The 12,565-nt window shown below is 39.1% G+C and overlaps 2 protein-coding genes across 4 annotated transcripts in view; one reads left to right on the top strand and one right to left on the bottom strand.

Annotated features, from left to right (window-relative positions):
* LOC131689303 (thioredoxin domain-containing protein 15) overlaps window positions 1-6,042 on the top strand; it is a 229,001-nt gene extending 222,959 nt beyond the window's left edge. The window contains exon 4 of the mRNA XM_058974293.1: window positions 6,024-6,042. The gene's annotated coding sequence lies outside the window, so the exon portion shown is untranslated. The remainder of the gene's footprint in view (window positions 1-6,023) is intronic.
* LOC131689305 (uncharacterized) overlaps window positions 1-12,565 on the bottom strand; it is a 237,287-nt gene that overhangs the window by 208,357 nt on the left and 16,365 nt on the right. The gene's annotated exons all lie outside the window — the stretch shown is intronic.

Here is a 12,565-nt window from a genome sequence, read left to right as displayed (position 1 = left end):
GTCAAAAAGAGAATTGTGGAACTTGCTGAGGTGAATTATTTTGACGATGATAATTGTGATGTGCATTATTTGCTATTTTAAGAAAAATAACGAAAATGCTAATAATAACACTAACTTTAAACTAATTTACTTCTAAAAGAATATTAAAGTCACCTAACTGAAAGGTATTACAATTTTCTCTGTAAAATTTTCCTGGCTGTCGAATGAAAAGAAAAAAAGTACAGTAAGTGCCATACTTTTTCTATTAGTGCTAGTATTAGTGAAAATGAGTTAGAAATATCCAAGTTCAATAACCCAAACACATGAAAACAAGAAAAGATAAGTGTATCATGTCAAAGAACGTAGCACACCAAAACTGCTTGATCCACATCGTTTCCATTCAGCATATCACGCCAATTGACTGCACCAATGGCCGATGAGACTTCATCGAGGATGTTAAGAGAGCAGATTTGATATAAACCATCAGAAACCAAAGTTTCTGTGATGGCCGTCTCTTGCTCTAATATCGCATTTTCTGGTATATAGCACTTAAGATCGTCATCGAAAGACCACCGGACATGAGGAATACCAACAACAAGTACATTGTCTCACCTGCTTGTTTTATCAAGAATGCCCTAAACCGCGGAGGAGTGAATGTTATACAAGTCAGGATCAATGTTCGGCCTCAGATAAATGCAGCAAATAAATAATGACCGACCGGGAAACGCGACAACCTGTTCCAAACATTCACATTTTTTATCGCAATAAGAACACCACCTTCATGGTGTAGATGGCTGGTAGAAGAATTACGATGTCAATGTTTTGAGAGCTTTGTCCAGTGTTGACCCGTTGAAAGGGCCAGGTTCGGATTGCTTGCCCCCTTTGTTCATAAAACATTGTGCCCGAGAGCTTTATCTACCAGTAAGCATTATTTTCTAGCGCTCGATCACGGAAAATGTTTTCCCAAGTGTGTGGAAAGAAGCTGCTATAGTTCCTATCCAGAAGGCAAGAAATACTCACAATATTAAAAACTATAGAAGGATCTCGCTTCTGAATTGTCTGGCCAAAGTTCTGGAAAAGATTGTTTAAAATGCGATGTACGCTGCACCTTCGCACATAATGGATAAACATCAGGACGTCGTAAAGAAACGCTCGACCACTTCGAACTTGATGACGTACACAAGTTTTCTAGTTCCAGTCGTCGAGAAGCGCCAGCAAGTTAATGCAAGATATTTTGATCTCGCTAAAGCATTCGACAAGGTGCCGCACAACATTGCGGTTATGGATTTTTTTTTTGGATTTCTTCCGTGGGTAACCAGATGGCTACAATCTTACCTTTCTGAACGTTCCGCTTTTGTTAGAATCGGCACCACATGCTCAAGGGTATTTGAAACGGTAGCTGGTGTCCCCCAAGGAAGTCACCTAGGGACACTTATCTTTATATTATTCATCAACGATCTCTGCACCCGCATAAAGTCTGAAAAACTGCTCTACGCTGATGATCTGAAAATCTTTTGCTCGATTGCTTCGGGACTCGATTCAGCTGTGCTCCAAGAGGATACAGTCTATATTGAAGAGTGGTGTTCGCTGAATGGAATGCAGTACACTCCATAGTGGAGTAAAAATTACTCTCATCAGGTGCTACGATAGGTTTCTATGCATCAGGAGTTGTAAAAATTCGGAAGCGAAATTCAAGGCCCGTGCGTCACAATCGTTACAGGGAAAAAATAAATAAAGATAAAGAATCTTTCGAATCAGCCATTTCTACAAAACCACAAAGAGAATTATTTAAAGTATCAATTGAAAGCCAACTAATTATTTCATGTACCCTTGCTACCCACAAACAATTTAGATTTCTTCGCAGTTAGTTAAGTTAGATAAAACGATATAAATAAAGAAAAAAAATAAACAAAGATTACAGAAAAACTATCAATAGGTTTACAATGAAATTCAAGAAAATAGATTATAAATAAAAATATTCAAAATGATGATTATCCTCAGTGTTAGCATTAGAAAGTGAACTTTCATTATAACGTGATAGACTTAAGAACTTTTGTAACATGTTATATAAAAAAACCCCGGCGTAAAAAAGCTTTGTCAAACACCGTGTCAAATAAACGTTTTATGAAAAAAAAATTTATGTCATGCACGACAGTTTACATCACTATTAGTAAAACCTTTCAATAGAAGAATCGAAACCCTCATTTTGCATCAACAATCGACTGTACCGTCTCATTTAGTGCAAAAAGTCCCAGAAAAGTCTAATTATTCCGTACACTGTAAAACTAGATAGAGGCTCATCATATAGAATCTGCAGCACAACCATCCAAATTTCGGCAGTCAGCACCAGGCCCAACCGAACCAGCGAATACCAACATGTGTGGCAGCTAAGTAGTGTGACGAGATTCACACACAGACCATCAGGCATACATGCAAATGTATGCTAAACAGGCAAATATACATGCAAATAATCGCCTAACTTTTAGACAAACATTTGCATTTCAATTGGAGCTCGCACAGGGGAACATCAGGGAAACATAAACCAGACACACACATGTCGTATCCGATGCACAGTGCAGCTACCAAGCTTTCCCGCCGAAGTCGACTCTTTCCACAACAAACTCTTCTCTATTTCTCACTTGCATATTATCCAAAATTTCATCCCATAATTGTTTGCAAACAATTCTCAGCAAAACAAATAATTAACATAGTTCAAAACGATAAGTAATGTGCTTGCTTCCAGTATCAAGTGGACGTGGACTCATCCGGCAGGGTAGCAACATGTTTTAGCATACCAACATGGGTGCAGCTTTCAAGCCGTCAGAAAAAAAGGTGCCTAACGGTACAACAATCAACGCGGTGAGCTTCCTGTCTCTGATTTGTTCAATTTAATGGTAAAAACGAAAACAACCACAATTATAAATTTCTTCTGTCGAGCAGCAATTATCAACAAATCTTTTCATTTAATAAGAACAAAAGCTTTCAGTTATAAATAGTTTCTGCTCGGTTGCCACGGTTATATATGAGAGATAACTCCGAGAAGGTCAGGCACGGACAAACCAAAAATTCCTAACCCTATTATGAGAAAGGATTCAAAATGAATGGAATGGGAACCAAAAATACATCACCGCTGATAGAAGGGATACAGCACAGCAACCGAAAGAAAATGCTTAAACACCCTCGCGGCCATTCTTCGCTGTTCATGAGCTACGCCCAACCAGCATGTCTTTCGCCAACCAACTAAAGCCTGAAAGCTGTCGAAAAATGAGAAAGGGTATAAACGACAATTTTCTGTCTACCTTCTGGCAACCAGGTCTTACCAGGTCTAGGCCATAGATACCAACACGAATGCGAAATTCTTTCTGATAAAGTGCAGAAAGAAACATTGAGATATGCTAGACCAGTGATTCTCAACCTGACTTCCGAGAACCCTTAGTGGGCCGCGAAGTCGTTGCTGGGGGTCCGCGAATTATTTTTTCTGAGTGCATATTGGAATTTTAAGTTTTTTTCCTAACATAACTGAAAATAACATATATAGCATACAAAATCGATATACGTTCTGAATTGACTAAAATCTGATTTTTTTTCAAAAGTCCAGGCAATTGTTCAATTATTGTGATTCTTTACTTTGAAAGTTTATTTATCCTGTATTTTTTGGCCGAAGCTTGCGGCTTGTCCATATGTAAAGTCGATCATAAATCGCTAGAAGCCTGAATATCAACATTTTTTTTGAATTTGAACTAATGAAATACAGTGAAAACCCGTTTTTATCAGCCCCTTGGTGAATTTTAGGCTGATAAAACGGGGACATTGACAAAATCGGGACATATATTTTCCTTTCTTTTTAATAAACCGAGGTTCTTAAAATGTTCTTCTTTAGTCCCTAGATATAGCCTCATAACCCTTTCTGATTATTTAGTTTAAATTTTTCTTAAGGGGGTCACAGTGCAAAATTTCAAGAAAAATAAAAAAAGATTATTTTTGTATTTTTCGGATCTCTAAGATAAAAAAATATGATCATGAAAGGATTTACTCGAATTCAACTTGGTTCGTCTGCTAGAGCACATCAAACTTCCAACTATCAATCTTCCTATGAAGCTGACAAAATCGGGTCAAAAAGCTGATAAAAAGGGGGGTAGACAAAATCGGGGGCTTCACTGTAAACAAATACCTAACAATTCTATTATTACATGGCTAAAAAATCACAAGCTTGAAGGCTCGTTTCTAGTTGTTCTGCTGGTATAGTTGGTAGTTCGGTTTAAGACGGTGAAAGTCAATGGCGTAGCCAGATATGTTGTTTGAAGCGGCGTTTTAATGTAAATCGCTGATTTTTCGAAAGCGGTTCGAATTTTTTTGTGTATCCAGGTAGAAAATTGAAAGTGTACTACTTTCAGTACCATTCCAATCTACAAACCCAACAAGAATCAATATGAATTGCTAGCTTCACAAATAGATCTCAACTTTCACGATTTCAATATTATTCGCTTGGATCGAGGGGACTCTTAAGAAGGAATACCTTTGGAGATCAAAAAGTGCCATCTTTCAATTGAATCAATCTCTCCTCGGCACCAGGCATTAAACTTGTCGCTAGCCAAACTAAAATTAAAGACACCTTTAAATTGCGTTCACCTACATCCCCCCCAGGAGCCTCAGTCGACCACCGACGGCTTTGCGATATTACGGAACTCCTCCGCTACCGAGTATTAGGTGATTTTAACTCTCACGGTACGGCATGGGGTGGCCTTCATGACGATAATCGATCTGCCTCAATCCTCGAGCTTTACGACAACTTCAATATGACCATTTTGAAAACGAGAGAAATGACACGGATTCCTGCTCCTCCAGCGCGCCCGAGCGCTTTAGACTTGTGCTTCTCATCGACATCTAACCGCAGCGGTTAGATTTCATGTGGAATGTAATCCCTCTTCCCCACGGCAGTGACCATCTGCCAATGGTAATTACTATTGCTATGGTTCAGGACCACCGAATACAATGTTTCGTATCACCTCACGCGGTACATTGATTAGAAAACCTACGCGTCCGCGATATCCGGCAAAATCGAATGCAACTAAAAGCTTTCTTCGGAGGAAGAGTACATGGACTCCTGATTGGCTTGATTCTCGACACCGCGATTCATGCTCAGACTCAGACGGTCTCCCAAACCATGATGGGACAAAGAGGGCTCAGACGTATACGGGTTTACCGCTAGCTATCGATAGACGTGACATTAGACACGCGAATGAAGAGTTTAATAAAAGCCAAGAAACTCTGTTACTGGCGCCGGTTCGTTGACGAATTAACGAGAGAAACATCGATGAGCATTCCTTGCGGGACGGCTCAGCGTATACGAAAGCGAAACAGTACTAACGAGAGCGTGGAATATTCAAATCGTTTGATATTCGATTTCGCCAAGGAGGTTTGTCCAGATTCCGTCTCGGAACAGAAGATCTACCGCACAACGTCCCCTCGCGATAGCATGCTGGTGGAGTTCTCACTTGCTCTCTTATCATGTAATAATAAAGTCCCAGCACCAGACATAATCACATTCAACTTATTGAAGAATCTGCTGGACTCTGCCAAGAGACGTTTGTTGAATTTTTTTAACAAGCGTTTAAGTTTCTTGAGGGTAACATTGTCCATCATTACAAGTGAAGATCATCGCCACCCAAAAACCAGGAAAACCAGCCTGCGACCACAACCCGCATCGACCGATTGTATGTCTTGTGTCCGGAAGTTGTTCGAGAAAATTATTCTATTCCGCCTCGACAATTGCATCGAAGCAAATGGCTTACTGTCAGATACACACATTGGCTTTCGCAAAGACAAAAGAACGAACGACTCGCGTTGCTCTCAACAGAAATTCAAATGGCCTATGCTAGCAAAGAACAGATGACATCAGTTTTTCTAGATATAAGGAGGGCTTTTGATTCAGTTTCTATCTATATTTTTTCTGAGAAGCTGCACCATGTCCTTAGTATACACCTTCCTACAATCTATCAATATACAGATTTAACTGGCCATTTCATTTTTCTTATCATTCTCAGAAGTGCCCTGTTCCGCCTGTACCCTACATCAAAGATAGTTTGTTGCGATTTCAAGGTGACACGAAACATCTCTGTCGAATGAATTAACAAGCTCGAGACCTACGGCACAAATATCACACGCGCAACTCGGTGTGTTACCGATCCGTATCTGAACCGTACTACGAAATCGTCTGGAAGAGCCTGCCCGCTTTCTGATGAAATCCGTCCGAGTCTGAAATCCATGCCGTTGACCTCCCGGAAACTGAAAGTTAATATTTTTCAACCATCGCATCCACTCTGCCTTTCCTAGTTTTAGTTGTCAAATACACAATCTCGTTAAGAAATGCCCAACATAATCAAAATTCAGTAACTTTCTCTATTTGTTTCTAGTTTTAAGATTATTGTGAAATTGTACCCTTAGATAATCATTAATTGCTCCAATAATCATCCTGCTAAAAAGTCCTAAAGTGTATTACTATAAAAACGTAGCACTAAATGACCCCCATTATCTTAGGGACCATTCATAAATTATGTAACGCTTTTAGGGGGGAGGGGGTCCGGCAAATTGTGACATATTGTTACATATGGGGGAGGGGGAGTAAGCTAGAACGTAACATATTTTTACAGAAGAAACTTTTTTTCAGAGGATTTGTTATGTAATAGGAAAGGGGGATAGAGAAATTTGTGACAATTTGTTACATGGGGGGAGGGCGATTCAATCTTGGGCAATTTTTGCGTTACGTAATTTATGAATTACGAATAGTGTATTATCCACTCTTGTATATGTATAAGATAGCTGTAAAATTTCCTTAGTTTCATTATAAAAAATGTAATATGTAATCCCCTAGTATTGAAAAATGCAAATGTAAAATGTAAATTTACACATTTAAGCTTGGACAAACGTGCCTTAAAATAAACGAATTGAATAAAAAGATGTTCAAAATAAAATAAATAAAAACAAAAATTATTCAGTGTCCGTCGGATCTCATACTACATACTGCTGCTCGTGGAAACTTTCCTTCGCGGCGGGGAATCAAGCACGCCGGCGTCGGCGGTAAAACATGATGATGAGTTATGTTCTACCATAGACCATGCGGTAGACTTGGGTGGAACGCCCAACTCCTACTCTGCAGAAGGCAAAAAATTCTTCACATTTCCTTTCGATCATGCCCATATGAGCCTGCCTAGTTCTAGTTTTCCGTTCTAAGTTTATAACTGATTCGCTCTAGAATACCTATCCGTCTTTCAATTTCATTGCTTTCGTTTCTCTTAGTCTCAAATTTGCCGAAAATAGCCAAGAAAATCGATACAGAATGTTTTCTCGTTTATCAATATTTATCAGAAGGGCATTAGTCTGATACGATAAAAAATCTTAATTTGACTTCTCAAATTTTACTCTTGGCACATCGTACTGAACTGGGAACGCTTTTGGTCCAAGTACGTCAGTCGTCAAAACAAACCTATAATGAATTCCTCAAGTCGATAAGATAGTTGTAGTTCAGCTGGAAAATTAACCGTCAAGTCGGACGAACTAGAAGGTCAGGTTCTAGGACGGGATGAAGCACCACACGGTTTTGTTTTTAACACTGAACTGCACTGGAAGCGTTTGCATTCCCACAAAATTTTGTTGTTTCACTCTGCTGCACGATAGGTAGGTACTTGCACCCGGGAGGTGAAACGCAAAGGGGTTTGTTTGGGAAAAAGTGCATAGATTGTGATGCGCTGATGTCCTTGTTATTATATTTCTGCAACGTTTGCATAGTGTGGCAGCAGAAGTAGCAGCTGCCGTTGTATAGTTGGCAGTATATATACGTGAGCTGGGTGACGGATGCTGGGTGATGATAGTGAGTGTGTCGAGACAAAACGGGTGAAGTGCACACTCCATGCAACATACGCCCTCTTCTGATTCTCTCATTTGCTTCGGAAATGTTGTTACACAAAGATTGTAGCAACAAAAAGCGGCGCACACTGTAAAATGCTTTTTCATCCTCTGTAAACCGACGGTTGGAAGGACCAACCAGTTATAGTCTGTGTAGTAAGGAAGCAGCAGTCGGTGCGCCGCATGTGGGCTCGAAAGCTGTGATCTAGTATGGGAAGTTGGGGAGACGGGTAACCAAAGTTCTGAAAATACACACGTTTCCACATGTGCCTGAGAGAAAATTTAATTTAAATGCAATTAAAATCGCACTCGTGAATAAAGTACAACTGTTACAACTGTATGTGGAGCTTGTGAGAGATGCGGGATGGAAGTTTCAGAGGTTTCGGTTAATATACCGACTACAACTACAGACCACGGAGCGTTGTGCTAATGTACCAGCTCACGGTTCACTGTCGCTTGCGTCATAGGAACATCAGGACTTCATTGCATGGAACTAATATACTTCAGCTGGATGGGTGGATTTGGAGAGAACTTGATCCTGAAAACATGCTTCATTTGATTAAAAAAAATGGCTTCACCTCTGCATTACGCTAAAAACGACTTGCAATCTTATCCATCTGTAAATATGATCGTGAAAGTCTTGAAATTGCACCAATGAACAATGGCTGTAAGTGGGTCTTAGTAAAATGGATTCTGTTAAATTCTGCCAACAGGATTGCCTTGAAGTAAGTGTGGAGACGTCTGAAAAGTACTCGAACAGAAAACTCATCTATGTTTGTTCGAGCGTGCCTCTTCCATCTAACGAAATAAATGTATATTCTAGGCGAAAGATACTTGCTGCAGAGAAGGTGAATCAGAAGCTATCTTCTATCTGAAATGTTTATACCGAACATTGCTTATCCCATTCCATCCATCCAACAGAATTGAATCACTCAATACAGTAGATAGTAGAGCTCTTCACGCCTATCCGTTTCTATACACCGTTTAACACCAAATTCTCACTGCACTGCTGACTGCCGGCTGCCACGGCCCCAGTAGTGAGATCATAAAGTACCGGAAGCACTCCACCGGATGGTCATTTCCCTTCTCCCCGAGCACTGCCATCTGGGGCATTGTCGGCGGTGATTTACTGTGCATCTGAGTGTGGATGTGTGTGTGTGCATGTGTGCACGGTGTATAGTTTATTCTCAATTCCGATATAAGTGCTTTCAAACACCACCATACCCTTCCCTTACCGATCCTTCCACGCAATCCGCCAACATTCACCAACTTGAATCGAAGCATACAGCAAAAGTAACGAAAAATAGATTGAACTCGTTGGTGTGAAAAAGAGTTTGAACGAGAAAATGCTTCGACGAAAGCGAAAAATGCATGGAAAACTTTCGCCATCAGTTCCACACTGCACAGCCGGTCCGATGTGAGAAACCGTTGCCGTATTTGGGAATCACCTCGTATTGGGAAGAGTTGTAGTTTTGCCACTTGCTTGAATGAAGACAGGGCAAAGTTATCTGAATCTTTTAGACCATATGAAGGATCGTTCGAGTTTTAGTCAACTGAATGTATTTAATTCGGCTTCTATGACAAAAAACTGTAATCAAATGGTAAATAACGCAAAAGAGTTAAAACAACTTGTTTAATTTATTGCCGGCCGAAGGACACCTGAATACCATAGTAGCTTTGCGTGTTCCAGAAACGTGTGAATGCAGTCAGACCACACTGTGCAGTGCACACTGGCAAAGATCTAACCATAAATAAAGTTATGCCACTTTCATCATATCTGTCAATCGAATGAAATAATAAATCACCAACTTTCAGATGATTTTTTTTAGTTTTTTTTTAACTTTTAGTACCTACTGGGTAGATGACTGCACACGATGTGCGATTGGTCCATCAATTTTCCGCTTGACACCGCACTTGAATGGACGTTGAACATTCTCTAGTCCGTAGCAGTGCGTGTGAAGGTAGTTGTTCAAACATTGTTTTTCTACCAGGGGGAAACTACTGAACACACATCGAAACGTTGTCACCACGTATTGAGCCTATGTTGGTCTTGCTAGTCGGTGACACACCACTTCATCGCAAACTGTAGCGATAGAAAGTCAATTCTTTTCCAATTTCAGATAGTATATCAAAATTGAAGCGTACTGTACTTCTACAGAGGTGACGGTGACACGGTGTGTTTGGTAGAACAAACGTGAAGCATGCGATAGAATGGGCTTAACCCTCTCATTTGAAAGTAAAAACTTTTTATTTTAAAGATTTTTTGTTTGAAAGCTTAGGTTTTTTAATGAAACTGGTTCACATTTTGCCCCTAGGTAGTACTTTAGACATTCAAATACAGGTCGGACTCGATTATCCGGGGATTCGAGTATCCGGGGATTCGATTATCTGGGGACTCGATTATCCGGAGAAAATAAGCGTTTTGAAAAAAAATCAACTATAATGTCTTATTATAGTGCTAATTCGATTAGTGCAGTCAATAGAACATATGTTCGGGCAACTGGGGGGTCTGGGGTAACCCTCCTCTCAAGTTTTGACCTACCTCAAAAATAGCTTATATACGGGTTACTCCGCGCAAAGTGACCTAAAAAACCAAAACTTGGAATCGACCTTCATGGATTGGAACCAGTTTTGAAGAAATTGTTCATTTAGAGCCAATATATAAAAACCTAAATTGTTGTTTCGTTTGAACAGCCCCTCAGTCCATGGGAACACTCTTAATTTTAACAAATTGTTTAAAAAATTGTTTTTCTTCGGATTATATTTCTGGTACTGTTTGCATTAGAATCAATCAGCAAGATAATTTTTTCTAAGATTTGTTTAAGAAATTCAAAAAAATAAATAAATTTTTAACGCCAGTATTGCCAAATATGCAACTTTTTATTTTACACTAAAAGTACATTTTTCTCGTAATAAACATATCGGTTACTGCAGGCCACATAAAATGTCATTATAACTACATTGCTCGGTTGGTTTCTGGCTATCTCTTGGGATAATGATTACATGCTTCTCAGGATTCTGTTTGGATACTTTCTAAGATTTTGATCGAAATTTTCTTAGCATCCCAATGGAATCTATTTCAGAATTTTGATTGAGTATTCATTGGTATTTCTGCGGTTTTTTCTCTGAATTCTGATGCAGGATTCTAGAGAAGAGCTTCTTAAATGTCTGGTGTTCTCAAGATAGAATTCCGCTGAAGATAATGATTTATTCCAGATACTGATAGAATCATGGTCCTACTTTCATTGAAATCCGGTGTAAATATCCTGCTCTGAGTTCCAGTGGACTTTGACACAATATTGCTCTTCTCCCATTATCCACTTCAACAATTGATTCCTGCTCAGAATTCCAATGGCATCTTTAACCCCCTCATGCCCTTCTTGTTGATAAACAACCACGTTTCTAAATGACTATAACTTTTGTAAGGCTAATAAAAGCGGCTAAGATCTTTCATTTGAGCACTAAAAGTTATAAATATTATCAGTCGAACAGAAGTTACTACAAATAATCTGATTCGGCTCCGCTGAAGCAGTGCTGCCAGGTATAGTTTCAGTTAATGGTGAAAATGAAATTTTGGAATATTTTCCTAGCCTAGCAATATTATTGAAAACTGCCAAAACTTTCTAATTTAAATTTCCCTCAATTCCCGCTGAGGCGGCCGGGAACCCATTATCTACGTAACCTGGTAGTCCTTCGCTAGTGACAAGTATGAGTCGGAGAGTTTGAGAAGACTACACACGTAGTTATTACCTGACAATCCGGTATGATATTTGTCAACTAAATGATGCTACAAGGACGAGGATCTCTTTGTGGGGGCGCAACACGCGCTCTTCTAACTAGGATGAGGGTTAAAAGTCATGTTAGCTGTGATATGTAACACAACCACGTAAATTAAACTGGAGCCAAGAAACAGACGACCCCTTGTTTACTTACTAACTTTATTTTTCTGGTATTCGAGTAATTGAATCATTTACCTTGGAAAATTGAAGCCCCGGGTAATCAAGTTTAACCTGTTTTCCAAGGACACAACTTATTAAAAAGTTTATCTTAGAATACATACACAAATAACCATGACCAACTGATACATACCGTTAACTCGTTGCCAATATGAATAATAAATGAAAACCAACTGAAAATACAAATCACACCCTAAAAGTCTGAAAAATCGGCTAGGGCCAAAGTAGGTACATTTACATTTACCATAATAGGGAAATTTACCCCTGACCATTTTATTTGCCATTTCTCCACAAATAAAAAATTCATAAAATAATGCAAAAAAAAAGTTTGATTCGATTATCCGGGGTGGGATTTTTTTTTGAAATCCCCGGATAATAGAGTCCGACCTGTATTACCAAAAGTGAGAATCTGATAGACAATTTCATTGTATACAACTTTGTAAAAAAACTACATCTCGATCTGAAATCGCCAGGAAAATCTATTAAATTTTTATCAAAGTTTCTAGATTCGCACGGGGTCTATTGGTTAAGAAGCTTCATTCCCAAAAAAAAAAACATTTTCACTTATAAAAAAATAGTTTGCCTTATTTTAACAGTGTGCTCAGGAGAACCTGAGTACTAGCAAAGTCCCACTTTTGAACGCAAAAAAACATAATTTAGGAACGAGATATAGAGAATTCATATTAGATAAAATATGAACGAATTTAGTACTCTTTTCAAAGATACTA

The sequence above is a fragment of the Topomyia yanbarensis genome, chromosome 3 (assembly GCF_030247195.1).
Source record: "Topomyia yanbarensis strain Yona2022 chromosome 3, ASM3024719v1, whole genome shotgun sequence".
Lineage (NCBI taxonomy): Eukaryota > Metazoa > Arthropoda > Insecta > Diptera > Culicidae > Topomyia > Topomyia yanbarensis.
This window is presented reverse-complemented; position numbering and strand designations above follow the sequence as displayed.